At 46.6% G+C, this 27,549-nt stretch overlaps 1 long non-coding RNA gene across 2 annotated transcripts in view; it reads left to right on the forward strand.

Moving 5' to 3' along the window:
* The window catches only part of LOC308340416, a 56,669-nt gene extending 37,895 nt beyond the window's left edge, over window positions 1-18,774 (forward strand). For both annotated transcript variants that reach the window (XR_013966594.1, XR_013966595.1), the window contains one exon: window positions 18,151-18,774. This is a non-coding gene — a long non-coding RNA (uncharacterized lncRNA). The remainder of the gene's footprint in view (window positions 1-18,150) is intronic.
* The last annotated feature ends 8,775 nt before the right edge of the window (window positions 18,775-27,549 follow it).

Consider the following 27,549-nt stretch of genomic DNA (forward strand, 5'->3'; position numbering starts at 1 on the left):
CAAGAAGGCTGCTTAGGCTTCTACCTTGGTTCTGGATGGATCTGAGATTCCAGCTCTATCTTTGCTTAGTCAAGTGACAGGCCAAGAGCTTGTCTGACAAGGACAAGATGGGAAACATCATCCTGTCCGGGTCTGGGGACTGGTGGGTGGTTCACACTACTAGTTGTGACCTGAGTAAAGGGCCTGACCCACATGGGGGCGGGATTAGAAATTGAAGGTGAGAGAAGGAAGGGGAGCTGGAAGGAAGGGGATGGAGGGGGAATTGCAGCCCTGGGAAGAAGGGGTCTCTGACTCTTGGAAAGTCCCTAACTCCTTGACCCTGCTTAATTTTTTTCCACCTCCTCATATCCCACACTGCATGACAATGTGTTATTATCTTCATTGTCTGTGTCCTCCCAGTAGAATGTAAGGTCCATGAGAGCAGAGTGCTTTATTTTGGTTACTGCTGTATCCTTCATGCTCAGCACAGGGCCTAGAACAGAGCTGGCCCCTACAGTGTTCATTGAATGAATAATAGTGACAATGCACACACATGCAAGAGTGGTCATACTTGCCTCCATCCTTCATGCATGGGAGGGAAGGGAGAAGTCACATCTCCATTTATGCCTGGTGGCTGAGGCACCTTGCCCACAGTGACACTTCTAGAAAGTTCTTGGTAGCCTAGACCCAGAAACCAGTCCCCCGATTCGAAGCATGTGGTTCCGTCCCCTCCTCCCTATGTATATAAAGCCCACAGTCTGGACAATTCAACTCTTGACTGCTTCTTCTGTGTTTATGGGTGGGAAGGAAGCTTTGAGATAAAAGCTTGCAATTTAAGAAAAAAAAAATCACCAGAGATTCATGCATAGAATATCATATTACTCTGGCTTGGAGTGTCAATACCGCGACGGAGATTCTCATGTTTGAAATAAAAATGATCCCACTTTTATCCCCAAAACTTTGTCTGAGCTCACGCTCCAGATGGAAAGCAGGAGGTGTTTTCCTAATTGAGGAAATGAGGTGAAAGCGCGAATCCCAAAGCTGGCACCCAGACTTGGAGAGTTCCCAGGAAATCAGAGGGCTCATCCCATTCATAGAATTATGGACTCACAGGGCTTAGAGCTGAATGGACCTTAGAAATACCATCTGGTCCCATGTTTCCTAAAGAGTGGGGCATGTACTCTGGCTAACAAGAATATAAGCATTTTGTATTTTCATGGTTACATTTTTATTTTAACGTGTAGTAGACAGAAATAACTATTTCATTGGTACCTGATTTCAGGCTATTGTTTTAGGATAAAGCTGGGAGAAAAGTGAGTTATTAAAAAAAGAAGTATTAGGTTTAATTTTGTGAAAGTGGTAACAATCCTGTTGGCATGTAAATGCTTGAAGTTTGGGAAACATAATTTTGTAGTCAAGGAAAAAAAGACCCGGCAATAGCCTTCACAAGGTCATTAAACAAATTGGTGGCAAAGCTATGATTTGAGTGCTGGTCTTCAGGTGCCCTGGCCAATGGGATTCCCAGGAGGGGCAGAATATTTCCAGGCTCCCCAACTTCTATATTCATCCTTTCCCGTCCACTACTGCTCTGTCATCCCTCCACTCAACAAATGTTTCCTGAGCAGCCATGGCCAGGTATTGGGTGGGACAGAGTAGACATGAGGATTCTGTCATTCCCTCGGTCCCCACGGAGCCTTCTGTCTGTCTGTCCTCACGTGAATCGGGAGTGAATGCCACATCCTTTTGATCAGACATCCCCAGTCCTCCGTTATGATCACTTATTTATCAACAAGATGCATCTCTTTCTTTACCACTATTACATTCAGGGTAAAACATGCACAAAAGAAATGAGTAAGTGTGCTAAAAATAAAGCAAGTGGCCCTTTAAAATGTTAAGATATTTGATTTATCAGTAGGACCAAAGGAACTAAATAGAAAAAAAAAAAAAAAGGAATACAAAGGAAACTACTATAGAAGAACAAGTAGGTGAGCCAAAGGGATATTAAGTAATGCTTCTTGTTTTTAAAAAAAAAAATAATTTTATTTATTAGCAGCAAATAAGACTTTTGATCTTCACTCCAAATTGTCAGGAACTTTAGAAAAATACATTGGAAGATGTTTTAAGGTTGGGTTAACCCTTTATAATAGACCATTGGATTCAAAGTTCTGGTTCCGTATTAATTAATTAATTAATTAATTTTTTAATGCTTAGTTTTAATGGTTATCAGAGCTGAAAAAAAAAAAAAAGCAAGCTTTACAAAGACACAGAGATCCAAATGGAAGAAATGCAATGCTGGCTGTGCTTACTAAATCAAGATGCTCATTTAAAAAAAGATTCCACCCAGCAGTTACACAAAGGTTTTTAGCGAAATTCATCTAGTCAGCTAGTCAGTTTCCATCTTCCATAATGTCAATTCTTGTAAGCTAATCAGAAGTTATATTTTTAACAAATGGGTTCAAGATCCACTGACGCTCTTCTTTGGGAAAATTTTTAAATAAGTTAGGAATTGTTTCCAAGTTTTTAAAGAGTGCACATATGAGGGCTTTTTCAAGAAAAGGGATTACATACATTATCTCAGAGAATAAAATCACACAATGATGGGAAGGTTTTCAAACATCCATGCTAAAGGTCCTTTACTACAGCACACTAGACTTCGGCAAAACAATTATTATCACTTGTTTAAGGTACTAATTTTACCTGGAAAGGGTATGTTTTTAAAAAATTAAGAATATTCTGGCTGTTTACCCTGTCATAGCTAGTTTCATCACAGAAAACTCCAGCGAATTTAGAGCACATTTTTTTTTGTCCAAGAAAAATGTATCATTCGTCTTAAAACTGATCACCTTTTAAAAAAAGATTTGTTTATTTATTAGAGAAAGAGAGAGTGAGCACAAGTAGGGGGAGGGGCACACAGAAAGGGAGAGAGAGATCTCAAGCAGACTCAGAGCCTAACACGGGGGCTCTATCCCACGACCCTGAGATCATGACCTGAGCCAAAATCAAGAGTCAGATGCTTAACTGACTTGAGCCACCCAGGCACCCCCAAATTGAACACCTTTTAAAAACTAGTTTGCCATGAGAAGACTTACAGTCCTTGTAGAGTACAAAAGATTCTCGTGGTCACTCCACATCATATTTCAGTGTTGTAAGCATTCTACTACTTACGTTAATTTCATCCATAACACCCACACTGACTGTAGGCGTCACGAGATGCTGAAACAGTCAGAAGAATGAGGAGGCCACTGTCATCCTCATCACACTATAGACCAGCCACAGTCCCCTCTACATTCCCTACCTACCACGTGACATATAAGGTGCTGACTTAATGACCCAGCGAGGGCAACGGGTACGAAATCCTGAATTCTGTATTTGTAAATTTGTGCTACTTTTCAGAAACATAATAAACACAAGTAGAATTTCTTACTCGTTGTCCACACACCCTACACTGGAGGTGATTCAATTGGAGAAAGATCCAGAAGGGTCCGCTTTGCAGAATTATGTGGCTTAGGCTTTGAGGCTGTTGGGCTGAGATGTCAGGTAGTTGTCATTGAAGGGGAGAGCTCAGGCTGGGCCCTGGATGAGTGAGGTGTTTTGGAAGTGGGAAAAGAGCTGATCAGGGTCCTTGTGGCAGGCAGGACACCCTGGGCAGCCTTCTGGGAAGGTGTCGGCTCTCCTTTGGCCTTGCCTCTTGGCAGAGACTGACAGGCTGACCTGAAGCCAAGAAGCTGACCTCCTCTGACTGAGAGTAAGCTGGAGTCACATGATATGGGGCTGGGGGTTGGTAGCTGGGGTTGGTGCTCCTCTGATTCCTGGTGGAACCATTGCCCTTCCCCACTCATGTCCACCATTGTCTTGGTATCACTGGATCCTGGCTTCTCAGGAGCGGTCCAGCCACCCTGACCAGTCCAGTGCATAATTCTTCAGGAACCATTGCCCTGAGACTCTTTTGTCTGCATTGGGCACCTTAACCTTGGCCAACCCTGAAGGCAGCAGCTCTCATAGATATCAGACCTGAAAGTGAAGGATCAGAAACTGTAGATCACAGTAATGTAAAGGCATTTCCTGCCATGCTTCCTAAAAACCATGGCCAGATGCTCCCCTGTTGGCCATGGAGGGACTCCCTCCATGTGGGTGCCTGTAAAGGCACTAAGAGCTCTGTCTCTTGTCCCAGGCCCTGGGACCCAGTGTGCCCTCGAGCTCTCCTGCTAAGTCCCATCACCACGTTTTAGTTTGGGAGACACTGCTACTCCTTTTTTCATTCTTAGCCCCAAACTTAGAAAACACCTTCCTTTCCTGATCCCATAACGAGGTCAGAAGTTTTGAGGTTCAGGGCTCTGGAATTTCCACGTAGCCAGTTTACATCCATCCACTGTTTGCAGGTCTGAGGAATAAACTTCAGAGGACATGGCTTATTGGTATAATCGTCCTCATGGGTGCATGTCTCCTTAGCCCCCACCACCCAGGAAATACATCTAGACTCCTCGATTCCTCAAAGTTCAAGTTCAAGGCAGTGAAGCCCTGGATGTAGAGATAGGTCTCATGCCAGCCTTCTGGGTTTCCTTGTCTTTCCTGAAAGGGGATGTCATTTCCCATTGCTGGGCATGACCATCCATAAGGATTTTGCTCATCTATTTGAGCTTGTAGACCAGTAAGTAATTAATTCGGCTAACCAATATTTATTTTCTACTGTGTGCCTGGCTCTGGGAGAAATACTGAATATGCAAAGGTAAGAGACACTGTCATGGTCTCTGCTCTCTGTGAGCTTACAGGCCAGCGGGAGAGCTTGTGTGAAACACATGACCATATGTATGATTACCAATAGGATCAGACCTACAAATTAAAAATAAGGGATCTACAGTAGATGATAATAGTGGTGGGGACTGACGTTATCTCTGAGGAAGAGGGCTTTGAGATGAGACCGGAAGGAGACAATGGAGGAGGAAGAGGGTAGCAGACAGAGGGGAAAAAGTGTGCAAGAATCTGCAGTCGAAGGGAAGTCTTTGGCTCAAAGACTCAGCAGCCGATCAGTGTGGCTGAGCCAGGAGCAGTTCCCCATGAAGCTGGAGAGGCAGCCAGAGGCAAAATCACGACTGAGGTTAGATGGTGGGCAATGACTTTGGACATCATTTTTTTTTAAATTAACTTATAATGTATTATTTGTTTATTATTTATTATTTGATTACAGGTCTGTAATCATCAGTCTTATATAATACCCAGTGCTCATTATGGACTTCATCTTAAAAGTGGAGGGCCACTAAAAGTCTTAAACCCAGGGAATGCCGTGATTCAACTGTGTGTGGATTAGGGGAGGGAACTAGACAAGGTTAAGAGACTGGAGACTATTGAAAGCTATTGATAATGATGATGTTGAATAGGATAGTGGAGGATCTTAGAATAACAGGAAGACAATGGAAGAAGGGGATCGCAGTGGTGTCTTGAAACCAGATAAGATGACATACTGATGCCATAGAAATTAACGAATGATACAAACCAGGGCTTTCTTTTCTGTGGAGAACCAGTTGTTAGACTTTTACCAGTACACCGCTGCTTACAGATAACCTCTGCTTTACTAGCAAGTGGCTAAGGACTCATTCCCAGAGCCTGTCATGTTGTTGCTGGGGATCTGCCTGCCAGACTGCCTCCTGGCCTCCACTGGCAATGAATCAGTCCTTGAGCTGCCGTCAGCCTGGGATGCATGTGGCCAGGCGCTGAATATGCATTCTGAATCCACTGCGATTCAAATTCAACAAACGTGAATAAGCTGCTGCTGTCTGCCAAGGACGGTGATTAGCACAGAGGGCCACGGAGATCAACTTCATTCCATCTTTTCTCCCTAAATGAGGAGAGACGATCCTGTCCTCAGGAAATAGAGTGTCAGGCCACCATGGGAAATTCAGAAATGAAGTGCAAGTGGTGTTCTCTGGAAGGTCTGGGAGAAGAAGGATTCGTTCCTAGTAAGGGGATACAGCAATGAGGGTGAGGTGCTCGGGATGGGCCTTGAAGAACGAGTAGGTTTTTGGCAAGAAGAGGAAGAGAGAGGAGAATTCTTGCCTGGGATGCAGCATAAGCAAAGGCCCAGAGGCAGGGAAGCATGAGGTATATTTAGGGACTAACAACTGATCAGTATTAAATGGAAATATTAAGAGTGTGTGTGTGCGTGTGCGTGCACGCGCGAGTGCATGTATGTGAGTGTGTTGGTGAGGGGAGTCTTAAATGTCATGCTGAGGCATTCTGATGTTGTTTGCAGGCAGTGGAGAAGCAGAGAAGGTTCTGGGCGTTGACTCAGGCAGGCAGCATTATGGTTGTGGGGGTGGACCTCTGTCAGGGAGACTGTTCCATGCATCCCCATCTGGGCTCCAGCATTCCACAGTGTGCTGGGGACCTTCTGTTCTGCCGGTCTCAATGCCATTCTGGTCTCCTTTAATAGTTCCAACACACATTCCACGCTCAGGCCCAGCTGAGTGGCCCCTGTCAACACCGCAGGGATGCCCAACTCAGATGGTGGACCTGTGGGTCATCACCTTGGGACCCCCAGAAGGTGGCGCTGTGCAGGCCTTCTGATGTCTTGGATCACGGTGATGACACACCACAACACACAATGACATAGATCCCTGGTAAGCATTCCCAAATGGCCACTTCTCCATGTCCCTCCTCTTTGATGCCAGAGAGGCACAGGACTCAGCATACCGGCCACGTAGATGCTGGAGGAAGAGTGCGGTAAACTGGGTCTGGTTATTTCCCCTCAGTGAGCCTCAGTGTTGTCAACCATAAAAAGGAAGGTAGTAACACCAAGCATAGACTCCAGTTTCCTTAAATAGTGGTAGTGATCACTTTCTTATAAGATGGTTTGAAAGATCCAGTGTGATACTGTTTGTAAGTGTTGGGGACATAGTGGTCAATCCATAGTGACCACCACTGTTGTGTTATTTGTGTTAAAGGGCTTCATCGAGGAGCCTGGCATGAAGCAGGTGCTCAGTGGGCAGAAATTCTGGCCTGGACTAGGTGCTCACTTAACTGGAGTTTTCGATGACCATGGGCTCATCAGCACATCCCAATCTAGCCTGTCTCTACCAGCTACAGGCTGGACATTGCTTGATTTGCGCTGGCCCTATCAGACCACCAGAGCCCAGATCCTTCACTTGTCTTATGTTTGACACTGGCCCCCACAGATGGGACATGCCACATGGAGTGACAGCAGACGAAAGCGAGAGGCTGGGGTTGGGTACTGCTTGCTCCTCGGAGGCATCTAAGAAGTTTCTGGAGAGGACATTATGCCCGAACTGGTTCCTCTGAGGCTGGATGGGACAGTGTGCAGCATGGCACATGTGTTGGGCATAGAGAGGGACATTCAGTGCTCCCAAGCAAAGAAGTGCTCCTGAACACCCTGGAAACACTGGCTCCCTGGTTATGCTCTCACCAACAGTGAGGAAACATCATGTTCTGTTGGACAGATCCTCCTTCACATATAATGGCAAAGACCCTCCCCTTGGCCAGACTTCAGTCAGGCTCTTTTCATCGTCTTTTTGACTAGGCCTGTCCTTGGGCCCCATCTTTAGCCTACTAAGTCCAATTGTAGCAAGACTCTTAACAGGTTAGTTTAGAGGGAATATCCCACCTTCAAAATCTGGTCAGACTCCTCATCCCCCCTGCCAGTATGTGATCCCTGTGGCCTCTGACCAGGCTCTGACTTCACATGCCCACCCAAAGTGATCGTTGAGAGGTGCTTGGTGGGATCCTGGCCCAGCCTACTTATCACCATAGCCTGGCCTGGGTTGTGCAGATGGACTCAGATGTTCCTGGCAGAAGCAACCTTTAGCCTCTCTTGTTGGATCCACTGTTCTGTTCAGTTCCCACGGGCTGGGACGGTGGGCTAGTCTTCTCTAGTGTTAACACTCTGACCCTGGACCCTTGAAGATCTAGCTTCTGCCCAACATGCATCTCCACCAGGCCCCAAGCCATTCCCAGCCTCATTGCTCCTTTCCCGATGAAAGGGACCTCAGTCCCCTACACTCCATGCTTTCATCTGTGCCAGCAGCCTGAGTTGTTCTTCCTCCTCTTTGGTTCAATCCTTCCTGTCCTTCAATTTTCAGCCAAGGGACCACCTCCATTAGGCCTCTTTCCTGACCGCATTCTCTTTCTATCCAGCCTAGGCTGGCACAGCACACCCTCACATCTTCCCAGTACCTGGACTCCTTCTACTGAGGCCTGGATTTTGCTATGCTGTCCTCACCTTTACATGAACTATTGCCCGGAGGACACCCAGGACCCTGCCCAGGTACATAGCTCAGGTTCATTGAATGAATGAAAGTGCCCAGCTCATCCTGAGGTCTCTTCTTTTCTTCCTTCTCAGCTTATGTTTTGTCGTCCCAGACACCTGCCTTTCTATTCTGTTTCTGGAGCCTTGAGTCCTACCTCTGAACCCATAAGGCGGATTGGTCTTGAACTCAGCAGGAAAGAAGGAGGCAGAGGCAGGGCACCAAGTCTAACTTCTTGCCTACAGTGTTGGCTAATGTCAAAGCCACCCAAGCAGAGGGTCCCCTTATCTCATTTTAAAAAGGAGAAGCCATCTCATTCAACCCTCTTCTCCAATAATCACCCTTGACCTAGATCCAAGCCACTATTACTCTTACTTAACCTGCCTACTTACTCTTTTTTTAAAAATATTTTATTTATTTATTTGACAAATACAGATCACAAGTAGGCAGAGAGGCAGGCAGAGAGAGAGAGTAGGAAGCAGGCTCCCTGCTGAGCAGAGACCCCGATGTGGGGCTCGATCCCAGGACCCTGGAATCATGACCGAGCCGAAGGCAGAGGCTTTAACCCACTGAGCCACCCAGGCGCCTCTCTACTTATTCTTTTTGCTCCAGTTCCAAACTCCTTTGCCAGGCTCCCAGGACTTCCCAGTCCGGCTAACCCTGGCTAATCCTTCTTTCATCCACCATGAGCTCTTCTGACCTCCCAGTTCACCACTTCCTAAACATTTCCTGGGATTTGGCACATACTGTTGCTTTCACAAGAAATGCTCTTCCCTCTCCTCCCCAAAGCGCCATCCTCCCCAAGACCTGGTTTGTTTGATGCCTCCACTAGTTCCCACGGAATTAACCACTCCCTCCTTGGGGTCCCCGTAAAACCCCAAGTCATACATGGAGGCCACCAGGGACCGAATTTTGCTTTAGTTATTCATCCATACTTGAATCTCCCTAGAGAGTATGAGGAAGCCTGACTTTTCTTGCTCTTTCTTGCCTCTCCCACCCCTCCAGCTTCGGAGACTTGTTCCACGGTAGGTCCTTCATAAACCCTTGGTTTCAAGGGGATTTCTTTCCTAGCTCCGTCTGGCCACCCAGGTCCTTGTTCTACAATGTACAGCCCAGCAGCATCGACGTTATAGATCACTGCTCAGGATCTGCTCTGAACGAGCTTCTCCGGGGATGTAGACACACCCTTGAATTTGAGAACCAGTAGCCACACAATCCGAGTTCCTTGTGTCTAACCCACATCTTCACTGCTTTCAGCTGACCGCTGGGACAAAACCCCACGGCACTCGCCCTTTCTTTTCCTAGGGGCTTGAGAATGTTCCCTCGCACCTTTGCATGTCCTCAAGCAGAATAAACGAGAAGCGAGCTCCTAACGTGCCAACCAGCAGGTTCCTCTCTTCTAATCCAGTCCAGATGCTTTGGGTGACTCCCTTTCTGGAATGTAAAAATAACACTATTACCAACCCCTCCTCCTAGTAGCCTTTTCTCTGTAGCCAAGTTAATTCCAAATAGAACATCTGGAAATTCTATTTTGTTGCCTAATTTAAACCAGACTAAAACCAATCTGCATAAAAGTTTATGAACTTTCTGGGGCCTCACACCTTATATTTCCCCATCTGCAGAAGCCTGCAATTTGGAGGCCAGAAATAGGAAGGATTTGGGCCATCTTTTCCTCTAGCCCTGGGGAGAGTGTTTGTGGCTTTGTGTATTGGGGCGGAGAGGGAGAGGCAGGCTGGAGGTGCAGTGGGTGGGGTGGAGGGAGAGGCCAGGGAGGGAAATGGATAGAGCTGCACTTTCTTGGGCAAAAATAAATCTGCGTGGAGATTTAAAGGCCCTTTAACTTTACGCTGAGGTGGTGGGTGGCAGGAGGGGGTTGGGGGGAGGGGTTGCCAGGTGGGGGAAGAAAAATGGAGTGTCAGGCAGGGTGGGAGGGGAACGGGAAGGAGGCATGCATCACTGAGAATAAACTTCGAGGAGAATTTCAGCAGCTGCCCATTGGAGCCAAAGGCCCAGGACTTGAGACGAGGCTAATAGGGCTCTGGTGTTTGTTACTAGTTTGACCGGGGATCCACAGGATAACTGAGTGGAAGGGGCAGCCCAGAAATGAGGGGCAGGGAGGAAGCTTCGTCAGTCTGGATAGGGAGTGGCATTTTAAAATCAACTCTTGCTATTTTAAGCAAGAGTCAATAGAATCCCCAAATGCTGGCATCGTTTTTTTCTTTTTTTTTGGTAGAAATTGATCAGATGACTCTAAAAATTTATGTGGGATGGCAAAGCACTCATACTAGCTTAAAAAATTTTATTTATTTTTCAAGATTTTATTTATTTAAGAGAGGGAGAGAGCACGCACGTGCACACGTGAGCAGGGGGGAGGGGCAGAGGGAGAGGGAGAAGCAGACACCTCGCTGAGCAGGGAGCCCGATGTGCGGCTTGATCCCAGGACCCTGGAATCATGACCTGAGCTGAAGGCAGACTCTTAACCAACTGAGCCACCCAGACATCCCTAGTCCAACAATTTTTGAAAAAGCAGAAAGAAGTTAGAGGACTCCCGTTACTCAATTTCAAGATTTACTGTAAATCTACAGGAGTCAAGGTAATGTGGTATTGTTGAAGGGATAGACGTACTGATGATCTGAGCAGGGAAAAACCTAGTAGAGGGAATTAGATGCTTACAAAAGTGTTGCAAGGGCAGGGTGTAGGCTGGATATCCAGGATCAAGTTCAGAATATGGCTCTGCACAACCCATCCCCAGGGGAGCCATGGCGTCAGAGGGCACCATGGAGTCGTGATCCAGGCATCAGGAAGATGGACTCAAGGAGCTGCTTCCACTGCCCCACATATCTCCTGAGACCCAGGGACCTGAAAAGGGATACTGGAGTGCTGCTGGAGAAATTCCTTGCTTGTCATGACTTTTCTTGTTGGCAGGCGAGACAGGGAAGAGGAGAGAAAAAATACCCAAAGGAGACTCCATTTCATGCCTGCCTTCCAAACCTTAGTGGAGTTCCATCGCATCAAGACCGCCAGCTATAAAGGACTCTGGGAAATGTATTTCTATGCTTTCCAGTCTCTGTAGTATCAGAAGTTGCTCAAGAAGTGGGAGGTTGAAAAACTAACCTGTAGCATCCACTGCCCTTCCAGATGCTGGAGCTTCTGCTGACACTACTTATTATTTTTTAAGATTTTATTTATTTATTTGACAGAGAGAGACACAGCGAGAGAAGGAACACAAGCAGGGGGAGTGGGAGAGGGAGAAGCAGGCTCAATCCCAGGACCCTGGGATCATAACCTGAGCCAAAGGCAGACACTTAACGACTGAGCTACCCAGGCACCCCTCCTGCTGATGCTCTTTCTGTGTCTGTTCTCCAGCCATCATCTGAGGCTGCTCCTGATAGGCAGATCTTCGTGCTAGGTGCGGGAGCGGCAACATCGTATAGAACAGAGATCTGAGAAATGTATTAGCTGACATGCACCTGGCATGATGATGGAAGCTTGCGTGGATTACCTTGGCAATCTTTATGATGCCCTGGGGAGATAGGCTCTCTTATCTGCCCCCCCCCCCCCGCCCATCATAGATGGAGAAACCGAGGCTAAAACAGACAGATGACTCACACAAGATCACAGGGCTAGTCAGTGGCAGACTAAGGGTTTGAACTCAGCTCACCTGACTCTGAAGCTCTTTTCTTTCTGTTCTAGCAAGCTGCCTCAAAAATATACATCTGCAAGATGTTACAAAGGTTGGAAGGAAAAGTATGCCCAGCACCATGGGCAAGACCTGTCCCAACAGGTCTCACCTTGATGGAAGTTGCAAAGGATGGAGTGGGGAGGCTACGGGAGTTGCCCTTTGTGGCCTGCTTCAGGCCGAGGAAGAGGAGGTCCCTGCACTCCTCTGAGAGGTCTTTAATTCCTTCTGAAGCTGTTTTATAGGTCTGGTTGCTGTACGGTCACTTGGATGATAGGTGTGCAATTACATTTTCAAGATGGCGGATGCAGTGGGTTAAACTTCATTTCCCCCAAAGATGGTTCCGAATCCTAAACCCTGGTAGCTGCGAATGAAGCTCATGGAAGGATGAGATCATCCTGGGTTAGAGTGGGTCCTAAATCCAATGACCAGTATCCTGGTAAGAGACAGATCATGAGGAGACACAGGGAGAAGGCCACGTGAAGATGGAAGCAGAACTTGGAGGGATGCGGCCACAAACCTTGGAGCACCAGCAGCCGCTGGGAGCTGGAGGAGGCGGGGAACGACTGTGGAGGGAGTGTGTGGCCCTGCGGACGCCTTGATCTCAGACTCCCCCTTCCAAAACCGTTAGAAAATAAATATCTGTTGTTTTAACCCCTCGGTTGTGATTATTTGTTAGGACAATCTGAGGATATTCTTACAACAGGCAGAGTAGAGCTTGCTTTCATAGGAGAAAATCTTCTACCTTCAGTTGGGTCTTCCTTCTAGAATTTACAGTTGGTTTGCAGACACTCTGACCTTTGTCTTTATAGACTGAACACTCATTTGCCTTTCATGTGTGTATGTGTATGGGTGTGTTTTAACAGTCTTTTCTCTCCGTCTTTGAACTTCTTTCTAAATCTGTCTTGTTTTCTAGAGGCTGTGAGGAAGAATGGCAAAGCATAGGCTTTGGAGTCAGACGGGGATGCCTTTAAGTGCTGACTTTGCTGTGGGACCTTGGGCAAGTTGCTTAACCTCTCTGGGCTTTATTTACCTCACCAGTAAAATATTACACCTCACCTCCTAAGACAGGTGGATAAGGTAATGTGCCCGACACAGTGTTTACCAAATAGTAGTTCTCATTCTTTTTCCTTTTCCTTCAAGTCCAAAGGAAGTCTAGACCTTCTTTGAGGCAGCTTTCTCTAAGAAATCTTAGTCCCAGAGTCCTATCTGGGCCATGAGGTGCAGTTGTGCTCACTGACTGTGTCATCAATCTGGCCTTGTGCCTAAACTGTGTGTGCTGTCCTCTCAGGTACACAGACCTCCCCCGCCACCTCCCGTCCCTGGGAGAGCCATCCTTGGGTCTCCTCCTCTGCTTCCTCTCTTTTTCTTGTGGCTTCCATCAACCTCTCACACAAGGCAGGCCACACAGAAGGAGCCACATGGACGTTTTCCACATGGAGTGGATATCGGGGAACCTTCACCCAGCCATTGGGAATGCTGTGTCTTTCTTCCCCCGAACCCTGTTTCCTGAAAGTGTCCATGTGAAAACTTAACCTGGAAAGAATTAAGTAGCAAACAGGGAGCCCCGGGGAGTGGCACAGCCTCAGAACAGGCAAGGTCTCCTCTAAATGGAGTAGAAGCTCATTAGTTCTCTCTCTTGCAAACACAATAATTAAAAAAAAAAAAAAAAAAGGAAAAGAAAAGAAAAGGCAAAAGAAAAAAAACCTGTCACTTTTGCCCCATTTCTCGGTGGCTTCTGCCCAGCCTCACTGAAGGAAAGCCTCATTACGAAGACTTTATTAAGCTTGCAAAACAGACGAGGAAGTGCAGTGAGAAGTCTACAGAGCTAAACTTGCCAAAATAAATGAACAAAGCACATCCTGATGCCTGGGACCTTCGGGAACGTAAGCTCAGGAGACCTCCCAGACTACTAGGATGCAACTTTATTAACTTTACTTGGGCGTGTGGCAGTTAGCCCAGGGGCAGCTCCAGCAGCTCCTGGCCAGAGGGCTGGCTTCAAGTTCACTGCCTCCTTGGTCCTGGCTGGCCACTGGCTGCCTGTCCTCGAGAGGGGCTGGCCGCCGCAGCCCACTGGCTCCTCTTGCCGCGAGGCCCCGGGGTCAGCGGCTCTGTTCGGGGGCATCCTTTGCTAAGATAAACTTCTCACTTGCCCGTGCGTCTACAGCCAAGGCAATACGAAGGAAGACAGCAGGGGGAGAGGCGGGAGGAAGGAAGTCGGGCAGGGATGATCATTTTTTCCCCAGTCAGGGTGGACGTATTCCTGTCACACCAGATGGCTCAACCATTATGCCACCCCACCCCAAATTGCCCCCTCTTTGCAAACAGGTGAACAAGTGTGTTACCCTAGGACCACTTTCCCTCTGGGGGGAGTCCCTGGGGAAGTCACTTCAGCTCTGAACCCCGGGATTCTTATCTGTGAAATGGGGCTGAAGCACCACCCACCCAGTGGGGTGGTCCCAACTTTGAGACTGCACATGAATGCCAGCCCCATAGCTAGCAGGTCGCAGCACCTGCCTGTCCCCCCTCCTTGCGTCCTCCTATCCCATAAGAATGATGAAATGCCCTGGCAGGAGCTGCTCTGGGCAGGGGGAACGTGGTGCACAGATGGGGAGCTATAGGCTGGATGACTCACTGTTGGCCTTGACCTCTCGCTGTAGGAAAGCCAGCCCTGGGCTCATCTAAACCCTTTTCAAAGCATCTTCTAGCTTTAGTCTGTGTTTCTTGGGAGGACCACATGGTCCTGTTTTTTGCACCCTTTAGGACTCCCTCCTTTGTGGGAAGATGGCAGTTGGGAAGAGGACCAGGAGGTCCTGAAGCTTCCTGAAGAATCACCTCCTATGTCTCTCTCGAGCCCTTGAATTTGGGGTGCAGAGGGCCAAGGACAGTCCAAAGAGAGGTACAGATCAATCCCGCCAGGGCAAGCTGGCAGGAGGAGGTTCCCCACGAGCAGCTGTCTGGGTGGGTGTAGTTAGGGTTCCAGTAGGGATAGGCTGACATAGTGGTTAAGAGGGGCATCTGGTTTCCACATTGTGGGGGGTCAGCTCCCAGCTTCAATTCTTTCTTTTGGGAGACTCATGGCAATTCCTTTCATTCTCTAAGCCTTGATTGCTCCACTGGTAACATGGAAATAGTGACGAAATCCAGCGAGATAAAGAGCTGGGATAGCCCAGTGCTATCCATGTTGCTGTTTTAGTTTTAGTGTTTATTTTTAATCAGGAGGAAGACATAGTGGTTTGCAGATGTGATCTTGTTCTGGGTGGCTTTGCAGTCTGGGGGACAGTGGACATGAGTAAGACATGAATAAGAAACTTTCTACTAGATGCAGGCTAGTAGGGAGGAAGACAGATTACTCGCTAACATTCCCTGGGTGACCGCGCGAGTAAGGAAGCATGATTAAAGTGCAGGGGGAGGGGATGTGTGATTCTCTCTGTGGACAAGGGTTTGGAGATGGCATGATAAAGGAGATAGCAGGTGTGTTGAGCCCAGCTGGGTGGTGGCAGGCCGGGGAGGGGACTCACGTTCCATGATATCTTGCTACTGTTTGCTCGATGCTCCTTACCCATGGGAGCCTCCAGTCTAGGCGAGGAGAGGATAAGGCAGGGGTGGGGCTGGGGGATCATGGGAGGGGACACTATTTCTGACCTTGTCTGGGTGCTTAGTGACTTGGTCCCCCTCTTAGTTTCCTGGAAGAAGTCTCATTTTGCTTGAGGTCTTGTTTTCTTACCCAAGGGAAAGGCTGAACTTCATTCTAGCTCTGAAGTTCTAGGTCCAAGGGGTCATTAATTCCCAGAAATCAGTTCAGGGAGTGGTCACAATCTCAGAGCAGTAACAAGTGAAGAGGGGGCAGGTGAGGACATCACCCACCAGGGGTGGGAAAGTGAGGGCTTTGGGTCCTTCAGTAGAGCGGGGTGCCTGGAGGCTGCAGGTAGATGGTGAATCTGGGGCTGTAGCCCAGAACTCCCAATTCTATGGCTCATTTCCCTTTATGACACATTAGCTACTTTAGTCACTTTATATGGCTTTGTTGCCCCATTTTTTCTGAAAAAAATATTTTAACTCCTCTTCACCTGTTTGATAGGTGTCATCTCACACCATATTAGATGACAGGGTGAGGTGGGTCCTGGGGCATGAGAAAATTGGGCCAAGCCTGAGGAAGGCATTTTAGAGCAAGGAATTGGAAATGGGGGTGGGCAGTTAAAGTCCAAAGAACTGACAGGTCAGTCTAAAAATGGGAGGATGAATTTTCTCAGGGCCCTGATAAAGGCTTCACAGAATCCAGCATTGGTGGGATGCAATCTTGGGAGGCCCAGAACTCATTCATCTCAAGGATGGCCTATCCATGGCATGCGTTTCACAACTGCTATTTGTGCCCATGGCAGGCATCATTAATCAATCACAGCACTCTTTCCTACTGAGCCAAGAAAGATCAGCCTCAGAATCCCTTTCTGTGCAAGTGTCCAGGTAGCCACTGTGGGTGAGCTGGAGTGGACATGCAAGGGGACTCTGTCTGCCCTTGCTGACCTAGTCCACTCTTTTTTGTTGTTGGGGAAACCGAAGTCCAGAGATTTGCTGAGGCCTCCCAGTTGGTTCATGACAGTTGTGGCATTAGAACTCTGTTCTCCCATCTCTGAGTCTTTTGCTTTGTGTACTAAATCATTCTGCTTTATTTGCATCACTCTGAAAAAAAAAAAAAAAGGAGTGGAAAAAGATGCCATAATTGTTCATCTCCTGCCAGCTGTCACCTGGCAGTGATCACCAGCCGTGTATTCTTTCCCGTGTCGATGGATTTTGTTCTGCATTCATGGACAGTTGGTTTCACTGATGGCTTCCCAAGTACCTTTAAGCCCAACTTTGGGGAATTCGCTCTCACCTTCATGCTTTTCTGCTACCAAGTCTGGGGGACCAGGCAGGCTGGGGTCGGGGTTTCTTATGGAAGATGATGGGAGAAGGGAAAGAACATTTTCTAGTACAATTTCCATAGAAATCTAAAACTAGAAGTGCCCTGAGGGGGCATTTTCATAAATAATAATAATAATAATAAGAAGAAGAAGAAGAAGAAGCAGCAGCAGCAGTAAAAGAAGAAGGGAAAGAATCACATGACCTCCAACACAGCTGTACATCTTCATGAAGAAATGATCTTTTTGTCTCACTGGAAAATCAGGTCATTAATGCATCTCAATGTTACCTCTGCTCAGGTTCCATCCATCTTTTCTTTGAAAAGTTGCTGAATAGGGGAGGGTCTTTACATGGACCTTCCATCTGAAAGGCGTGAGTGTGTGTCTCTGAAAGAGGGCGCTGTGACTCCCAGTTCCTTTGAGATTGGCTGGTTCCCAGAGAGTGGACTGCATTTGGGAAACCAAGGACTCACCCTGGCTTTCCTTTAGCCAGGCTTGAACCAGTAGCTCAGTGCAGCTCAGCAGCCTCTTACTGAGCAGAGAGTTCCTTCGGGGAAACCCACTTCAGCAGTAACGGCTCCCCACATTGCCTTAGATCTCTGTTATTTTCCGTTGTCATATTTGACCCTAGCTTACAACCGTTCTTGTTGGCAGCGCGTTTCACAGATGGGAACATGGACTGTGTGAGAGAAGCTAGGAGGTCTGTCTGGTGCCACAGTGCACACCCACACCCCAGATTGCCCATGTTACCAGACATAGGCAGACTCAGGCCAGCGTGGACAGCTTCCACTTGTTCTTGCTAAATTTAATACCTGCTAAATCAGAAGGAGGCGGCCATCTTTTTTGATGGCTATAGAACATCATTGCTGTGCATGTTGAGGTTGGTTAATCCAGAATTTGTTCCTAAAGATGTCTTCTTGGTGGTGGTGGTGGTGGTGGTTGAGGCTGCTAGGCCTGCTTCAGGCATCGTGGCTGAAGTGTGCACTGAGGCAGAGTACAATTTAAGTGTGTGGCCGTTGCTTCTTGGCTAGTCCCGGTGTGTGTGTGGCCGTTGCTTCTTGGCTAGTCCCCCAGACGCATATAAAATGACACATATATTTGTGAATGTGAGGTTTCAAAGGCTCTCTGTTACATTCCGCTGCTTCAAGGCCACGTTCACCTAAGTTGTTCAAGACCGAAGTGTCTCTTTCATTCATTTTCCCTTTCAGAGAGTGTCAATGAAGGAAAGTCCCTAACATCTGTGGGTCAACCACTTTAACATTTACTGACTCTCATGGTCAGGAAATTAATCCTGACATTTAACCTAAATTCTTCTTGTTGTCTGTTTCCTCCATTCCAGACTCAGTAGGCCGAGAGCACAGCTGCTTGCCAGTCTTCTCTGCTCTACCTGCTCATGGAGGACAAGTCCCACAATGCCACTCTCTGTCTGTCTCTTCACGTTCAAGAGGAACAATTCACTTGAAGGTTTTACCTTTTTTCATGGGACCTGTTTGCAGACAGGTTCTAAATCTTTCCCATATTTCCTATATCACTCTTGAATTGTGTTCAGGGCAATTCTGATTTAGTGGTTCTGTTTTGTGTCAGACCAGGCATGCCATGTATCTTTCTCTCCCTTCCCACGTAATCCTCTCCATTAAAAACAAGTCACACAGGAGCGCCTGGGTGGCTCAGTCGGTTAAGCATCTGACTCTTGATGTCAGCTCAGGTCATGATCTCAGGGTTGTGAGGTAGAGCCTCACACCCAGCCTGTGTCAGGCTCACAGGCTGGGTGTGGAGGCTGCTTAAGAGTCTCTCTCTGGGGGTGCCTGGGTGGCTCAGTGGGTTAAGCCTCTGCCTTCGGCTCAGGTCATGATCCCGGGGTCCTGGGATCGAGCCCCGCATCGGGCTCTCTGCTCAGCGGGGAGCCTGCTTCCCCCCCTCTCTCTCTGCCTGCCTCTCTGCCTACTTGTGATCTCTGTCTGTCAAATAAATAAATAAAATCTTAAAAAAAAAAAAAAGAGTCTCTCTCTGCCTCTCTCTCTTACAAAAAACCAAACCAAACCAAACCAAAACAAAAAACCCTAAGTCACACAAAACACCCAGAGCCATACCTAAATGACCTGTTTATACTTTTATGCTTGTGGTCCACTATGGCTCTCTGCCTTTTTTTTTTTTTTTTAATTTTTTATGTTCTTTGTGTATATTCTCTACCTATTATCCTTTTATCCTGAGTCTGGATCATTTTTATTTTTAAAAGAATCCTGCTTAACACATTTCCTTGTTGAAGCAGATCTTGAAGATGTGATGGCCATGCCTTCAATATGGCCCACTGATGTGAGTTGTTACAGAGGATTCTCCTATAGTTTCTTCTTATACTTATAGATAACTTGCATGCATATACTCTTGTGGTTTCAAAATTGAAAAACAAAAATCAGAAATAATAATATTGAGCATTTGGTGTCTACCCAGAGGGAGTACAGATCTAAGTTCTTGTTCTCAAAGGTTAGGATTGTTTTGATAATACAAGATGTTTACACATGATCTTTGAAGAGCGTAGTTTGAAACAGAATATATTCAGGGATGGAGGGTGTGGTAACAATGGCAATGCTGGGCCCAAGCATGTGCTAAGCACGTTATGTAAATCATTTGAAATGTGCCATTGATGAAAGAAGAATTCCAAGAAAGGATAGTTTGGTGAGGGGGAGAGAAGTCGGAAGTGTTCTGGAAGAGGAAGGACTTGGGTTGGGCTTAGGTTTTTTTGCTCCTTGTCCTTTGCCTTTTCAATACACAATGCTTGGAAGGTTTGTGAAGGCTAACATTTTTAGAGACAAGAAAATTAATAGACATTCTTAGGTTGAGGAGTCTCATTCATATTATAATGATATGTTATCTTGCAGATGACCCTGTCTTTAGGAGGGGCCCTTAGCCCAGCTAAATTTGGGGCCAGGAGTGTTTTAGCAAGGACCTGAACCAGATTTGGCAAAAGGATTTGCCATTGACAAGAAGGTTAATAGGCAAGTGGTCATAGATAAAAGTCCATTCTCTGAAGATAAAAGTCCATTCTCTGAAGATTCCACGTACCTGGGTCCATAGCCATCCGTGCGTGTACTCTCAGCTGAGTTAAGAGTGAGGATGTCTGTATTTTTATTGCAAATGAGAAACTGATACTTGAAGGAATCAGATGTCAGTTCTCCACATTCAGCCTCCGGCTCTGAGAGCAGAATTGGAGCAAAAACCCTCCAACTAACTCAGTGGGAAACTGAGGACCTGTGTTGAGCTAGCACTGTTCCCCGATTTCCTCCCCTTCTAAAAAGGAGACGTTCACACACATTTCCTCCAGCAAGTCAGACATCTTCTGCCAGTGTGATGGCTCCCAGGCAGTGACTGCCTTCTGGAACATCATCTACTCAAGCCACATTTCTGTGCAAGGTGCAGGAAGTAAGGTGGACCCTCAGCGTAGGGGGATGGACCCTGAAAGATGAAGGGGTCTGGGCCATTGAAAGACTTGGGCATGGAAATCACTAACCAGATGTGCTGGGGGAGATATGTTAAAATCAGGGTCCTCCATTTAATAATGTTCCCTCCACCTCATCATTCCAGCACAAGGCAACTTTTCTGTCCCCTGAACAACTCTTGAGCAACACGCTTACCCCTACTTGGCATTATTATAGTTATATGCACATATGTAGTACATGTCTGATGCTGCCTGACTGATCACAGAGTCCTAGAGGGCAGGTCTGGCTCCCTGGCCATCTTAGCATTTCCCACAGTGCCTTGCACCACAGGCACACCATATTTGTTGACAGATGAGAGAATGAATGAATGGTCTTAGTGGGACAAGGGCTGTAGATGCCAGTGAAAGGGAAAGCTTAATTAATTTAAGTTTATTTATCTAACTGGTATTAATTGAGCACCTACTGTATGTTAGGCAGTCTCCCAAGGGCTGGGGATATAGCCATGAACAAGATGGATAAAAACTCTACCCCCAGGGTGTTTCCATTCACATCTGGAACATTGCATCCCACTTGAAGACATGAGCAGTTTTCACAGTAGGGATGGCTGTGACCTCGGCTTTGGAATATGGAAATAGTTTTGGTGGGTGGGAAAGAGTAGGGAGGTCATTACAGATGCCTGGTGTTAGCTAAAACCTAAAGTAACCAAGTACCTTTCCATCACAGGTAAGTGATGTAGGTTCTGTTTTCTCCTCTTGAGTACACCTTGCTATCAGAAGACATTTGTGGGGTCTGTTGCACTGATTCTAAACTGAGAGAGAGGCATAAAAGGAAGATAACGATTTATCGGGCTGGACTATATTTAATTTACTGTGCACGGTGATGCTACAAGTTGGTTGCTGTCTCTGTTTTTTTCTTTTTTTTTTTTTTAAAGATTTTATTTATTTATTCGACAGACAGAGATCACAAGCAGGCAGAGAAACAGGCAGAGAGAGAGGAGGAAGCAGGCTCCCCGCTGAGCAGAGAGCCCGATGCGGGGCTCGATCCCAGGACCCTGGGACCATGACCTGAGCCAAAGGCAGAGGCTTTAACCTGCTCAGCCACCCAGGCGCCCCAGCTGTCTCTGTTTTCTAAAGGATACTGTTCCCCAAGGAGGATGTATGACTTGACTCGCTCAAGGTCACACAGGAGGTTTTAAACCCAGTCTATCTGACTCCCAAATCCACCCTAACAATCCAAGTCTTCTCTGGTGAATCTCTTTGCTCCTGTTGTCTACAGGTCCTCCCAACATCTCAGTTCCGGCCACGCTGTGCTGAAAGCACCGTGACTCTGCTTGGGGCTCATGCCTTTTCTAGAACGTCAGCTCGTGGCAGTGAGGCCCATGGGAACACTTCCAGGTTGGGGGTGGGAAGGGGAGGGAGGTCCCACACCTGATAATGACTGCAGGGGGAATTAAGTGGGAGAGATAGGAAATAAGACACCAGACCCACAGCAAAGTCAAAGGGCAGTGGAAAGAGTTCTGTCCTAGTCCCTTAGAATGTTTGGAGGAAATCACAGGCATTCCCATGGATTTCCTAGTGGCCAAACCTCATGAGATGCTTCTTGTTTTCCTCTCACCTGTGATTTGCTCTGGTTTCCTGTTCTCCTAGAAGCCTTGACCTGCTCCATCCCTTCAATTTCATTATGCTTGAGACTGGCTCAACACTTGGACACTGTTTCCCTAGCCCCTGGGTTTTTAGCCTTCCTGGAAATAAGCATTCAGCCTCTTTTAAAAATAGGCTGAATATAATCATTGCGAGTGGATCACTAGCTGTCCTCCAGTTGCACTGTATTTCCTATCTCCCCTATTACAGCTACGTAGAGCCATGTGACTAGTCCTCCCCAGCGGGATGGGAGAAGGAATGATATGGCCATTTATGTTGGACCCATCAAAACTCTCATGCCCTTTTCCTGTTCCTACGGGCAAGAATGGCGAGGACAAGGGCAGCCTTGGAAACCACTTGGTGGAGCTTCTGTCTGCCTGGGTCCCCAAATGACGGTGCACAGGAGAGCTGTCCATCAATATGGAACTTGGCCCTGGATCGTTACCGTATACTTGGGTTGTGTTTGAGCCACTCTATGTCTTGGGTGTGTTGGTGACAGCTGTGCAGCCTACCCCAACTGTATCCATTTCCTGGGGATGCCATAACAAACTACCCCGAACTGGGTGGATTAAAACAACAGAAATTTGTTCTCTCACAGTTCTGAGGCTAGAAGTCTGGAATCAAGATGTTGATGGAGTTGGCTCCTTTCAAGGACTCTAAGGGAGAATCTGTTCCATGCCCTTCTCCTGGCTTCTGGTGATGGGGGCAATTGTCACCATTCCTTGGCTAGGAGATGGAGCATTCCAGGTTCTGTTTCCATCTTCATGTGGTCTTCTCCCTGCATCTCTGTACCTTCACATGATCATCTTCTCTCTGTGTCTCTCTCCTCTTTTTATATGGCCATCAGTCATATTGGTCCTACTCTAGTATGACCTCATCTTGATTGAACTAATTGCATCTGTAACCATTCTATTTCCAGTCAAGTTACATTCTGAAGCACTAAGGGTTGGACTTCAACATATCTTTTTTTTTTGGGTGGGGGGAGATAAAATTTAACCCATAACATCAATTAATACAAGCAACAAAGCAAGGCAGAGAAACGCCAAAGTCATAGTGTAAGTACAGCGGATTCTTACGGCAACTCACCTTTGACACTAGAGTCTGACTCCTCATGATGTGGACTTTCAGTTCCTCCCCTCTCATTCTTTCCTGGAAAAAAGGCCCATCCAGCCTTTATTCTCCTGGATCCTGGGTCAGGCAGTTGAGCCTGAATCCATAGATAGGTTTAAATGGCCTCTTTGGTATAAACATCATGGGTCTCAATGAATGGGAACATTGATTCATGTTCTGCTGACCTTACAGGGCCTCCAATAAGGATCAAATCAGTATGTAATAGTAACAACCGAGGTGCATAACACGCTTTAGAGTTTAGCGTGATCCCATCATTTTGGTAAGCCTTTTCATTTTTTTGCTAGTTGGCCCTCAGGTGCACAAAATTGGGTTGAGCGGTTCACAGCAAGCCATACCAAACGTAATTTTTCCTCTCATTTTATTATTTATTTCATTTCTTTCACGGTTAGTTCTCATTTTCTGTCACCTCTCAGTGGCCCCAGGGACTTCTGCTACTAGAGCACATTCTTTTCTTAGAATGGGACCCAACCACTTTCTATCCCCAGTGGGATTCCCACGGTTTCTGTGATGGAAGCTGGGGTGAGCAGCCCCTCCTCTCTTCTGGGTGGGATTCAGGGAGGGAGGTGGTAGCTCAAACCAGTTCAGGATAGGGTCCAACACAATAGAAGCTTGTGTATACTAATTTATTATTTTAGTCCTTCCTCCATTCCTCAGCTCTGAATAAATAAGGGAATTAAAGTGAAGGAAAAACAGGGGTGGACCTAGAAGACAAAATGAGGGGTAAGGTTGGTATACAGAAACCCCACCATAAATCCTGTGTTGTTTTACAGATCTTTTTGAGCTTCCAGGTAGCCAAAGCAAATAGTAAGCAAGGCAAATGATTGATTATGAAAATCTGCAGGTTCTTCCTTAAGAGGAGCCTAGCTTTCCTGCTAAGGAGGACTGAACCTTTTATCTCCTGAGATCCCCAGTGAAATTCATACACTAAACATAGCAAGGATTGTATAGCATAACTTTTAAAATAGGCAAATCTCATTTTTACTTATGTCCTTTTACTTCATTATTTGACAGGGTGCCTCTGATGCTCATTATCATGCATCATTAGGAATTTGCAAATTAAAACAACAATGAGTTTCCACTACATACCCACGAGAATGGCCAAAATCCAAAATACTGACCACACCAAATGCTGGAGAGGATGTGGAAGAACAGGAACTCTCATTCATTGCCAGTGGAAATATAATATGGTAATGGTACTTTGGAAGACAGTCTGACAGTTTTTTTTTACAAGATCAAACATATGTTTTTTGCATGATCTAGCTGTTGTGTTCTTTGGTGTTTACCCAAATGAGTTGAAGACTTACATCCATAGGAAAGCCTGCACACAAATGTTTATAGTAGCTTCATTCATAATTGCCAAACCTTGGAAGCAACCAAGATCTCTTTTAATGTCTGAAGAGATAAACAGACTCTAGTACATCCAGACAATGGAATATTATTCAACAATAAAAAGAAATGAGGGAAATTGGAAGGGGAGATGAACCATGAGAGACTATGGACTCTGAAAAACAACCTGAGGGTTTTGAAGGGGCCGGGGGTGGGAGGTTGGGGGAACCAGGTGGTGGGTATTAAGGAGGGCACAGATTGCATGGAGCACTGGGTGTGGTGAAAAAACAATGAATACTGTTACGCTGAAAATAAATAAAAAATTAAAAAAAAAGAAAAGAAAAAAAAAAGAAATGAGCTTTCAAGTCACAAAGGATATGAAGGAAACTTCAATGAATATTGCTAAGTGAAGGAAGCCAATCTGAAAAAGCACATCCTATGTGCTTCTAACTATATAACATTCTGGAAAAGGTGAAACTATGGAGGTGGTACAAAGATCAGTGGTTGTCGGGGTTGGGTGGCATGGAGGTGGGAGAGGAAGGGAAGGATGAGAATATAGAGGACAAGGGATTTTTAGGACAGTGGAATTATCTTTCTGTATCATACTATCATGGTGGATACCTGTCATACATTTGTCAAAACCCATAGGATGTGCAACACAAAAAGTGAGTCCTAATGTAAACTATAATTTAGTTAATAATGATGTTTCACTATTGGCTCATCAATTGTGACACAGATTCCACTCTAATCTGAGATGTTAAAAAAATAGAGGATATTGGGGTTTGTGTAGGTGTATATGGGTACTCATATTTTCACTCAATTTTTTTCCTGTACATCCTAAAACTACTCAGTAAGAGGACCATTACTAAAAAAAAAAGAAAAAAAAAAAAAGGTGCACCTCTAAGTGCTTCTGGAATTGCCAGCCACTGGGGAATGGACTCAGCACCCTCCAGGCAGTGCCAGAGTCTTCCCTTTCTTGCACTTCTTCCATAGAGCCTGCTTCCAGAAAAGGCTTCCAGAAAAGCCTTCCTGACCTACCCTCAGCAAGGAAGCCAGATTCCCTGAGGAGACCAAGCCTGAGGTTGGGCAGCCTAGCACAGAAGAAGAGGGGTCCTTTTACCCCCCTTCTCACCACCGCTGGTGGGTTTATTCTCAGGTAGGTCCCTTTAACTGCTTCTCATCTGGGCATAGTCATTGTCAAGTCCACATCTTACCAAAAATGTGTTGAAAAGGCATTGCTTTATTTATTTATTTATTTATTTTTAAGATTTTATTTATTTATTTCAGACACAGAAGGAGAGAGAGAGCACGAGCTGGGAGGGGGAGGGGCAGAGAGAGAAGCAAGGCTCCCCGCTAAGCAGGGAGCCCCATGCTGGGCTCCATCCCATGGCCTTGGGATCATGACCCCAGTCGAAGCCAGATGCCCAACCGACTGAGCCACCAGGCTCTCCAAAGCACAGCTTTTAGACAAAGTATTCAAGGCAAACCTCTTCTTGTGTTATCTTGGTGCCTACTATGACTTCTACGTATGTCAATAAACTGAGGTTCAGGGACTGAGTCCCACAGCACTAGATGGCAGAGGGAGGACCAAGGGCTAAGGATGAGCCCTCATCATCACATCCTTCTGCTCTGTGGGATGGAGAGATCCCGCCCCGCACTCTTCCTCCCTGCGTGCACGTCCAGCCCTCTGGCCCTGGAAGCTCAGCCCCGTGGTCCACTCCACCTGCCCCTCGCCCCGCCCCTGGCCGGCGTCCGCGCTCTGGATTTGCGTACCCTGTCGCGCAAAGTCACGTGTTTGGGAAGTAAGCGTTCCCGTTTCCAGCGCCGCAGAAAAATGAGAAACAAAAAAATTCGTCTCGGATTAAAAAAAAAAAAAAAAAAAGATCCAAAGACTTGTCTCCGAAAGTGTACACACAATAGCAGATGTTGTTTAACAGGCTTGTAGGACATTCCCAAAAAGTTATAAACATATCTTTCAGTGGTTACTTAAGATAAACAGATACAAGTCACATATTTTTTGGTACAAGAGACAGCTTGCTGTTTGGAAGCCAAATAAAGATTCCTGAGTGTGAGATGCACCTGAAAAAGATTAGGAGATCGTATCAAGGACATTAAACTGGGGCCAAATCTAACATGCTTTTTGTGGAGTCGTGTCTCTGCAAAAAAAAAAAAAAAAAAGTATTCCATCTCCATCTCCATGCAGAAAACTTAGGGCTGATAGGGGCTTAGGGGACCTTTCTCCGCACCTCTGCTGTGTTTCCCTTCTCTGGCGCCAGGCCCCAGCCACCCGGACAGCCTGCATGGCTCCCTTCCACCTGATAGCATCCCTCACCGAGTGGTTCCTGGGTGCTGGGCCCTGACCAGGTGCCGGGCACACAGACTTCACATGGAGAGTACAGTCCCACCAGGGAAGCCGATGTATAAATAGATACTTTAATCAAATGCGATCTCTTGTGGGAGCATCCTGTGATGCTTAATCACCTGGGCTCTGGGAGCCAGAATCCCTGGGTTCAAAACCCGGCTCTGACATTTCCTTGCCCTATATCCGGGGCCAAGTCAATTTATCTCTCTGGCTTCAGTTTTATCATCTATGCAATGGAAGTAATAATATTACCTGCCTATATAATGTATTGCTTTTTTTTTTTTTTTAAGATTTTGTTTATTTATTTGCGGAAGAGAGAGCAGTGGTGGGGCAAAGGGCAGAGGGAGAGGCAGACTCCGTGCTGAGCGGAGATCCCAATGCCGGGCTCCATCCCAGGACTCCAGCATCTTGAGCTGAACCAAAGGTAGAAGGATAACTGACTGAGCCACTCAGGTGCCCTGATGTTTTGACCTCTGGCTAAAAACTGCCCAAAACTGGGGCGCCTGGGTGGCTCAGTGGGTTAAAGCCTCTGCCTTCAGCTCAGGTCATAATCTCAGGGTCCTGGGATCAAGGCCCACATTGGGCTCTCTGCTCAGCAGGGAGCCTGCTTCCTCCTCTCTCTCTCTCTGCCTACTTCTCTGATCTCTGTCTGTCAAGTAAATAAATAAAATCTTTAAAAAAATATTACCCAACTTCATGGCTTAAAAGTCTTTTGCATGTCAGTTTCTGTGGGTCAGGAGTAGAACACTGGGTGTTATACTCAACTAATGAAACATCTGGGGCGCCTGTGTGGCTCGTGGGTTAAGCCTGTGCCCTTTGGCTCAGGTCATGGTCTCAGGGTCCTG

The sequence above is a fragment of the Martes martes genome, assembly GCF_963455335.1.
Source record: "Martes martes genome assembly, chromosome: 3".
In the NCBI taxonomy this organism is placed as follows: Eukaryota; Metazoa; Chordata; class Mammalia; order Carnivora; family Mustelidae; genus Martes; species Martes martes.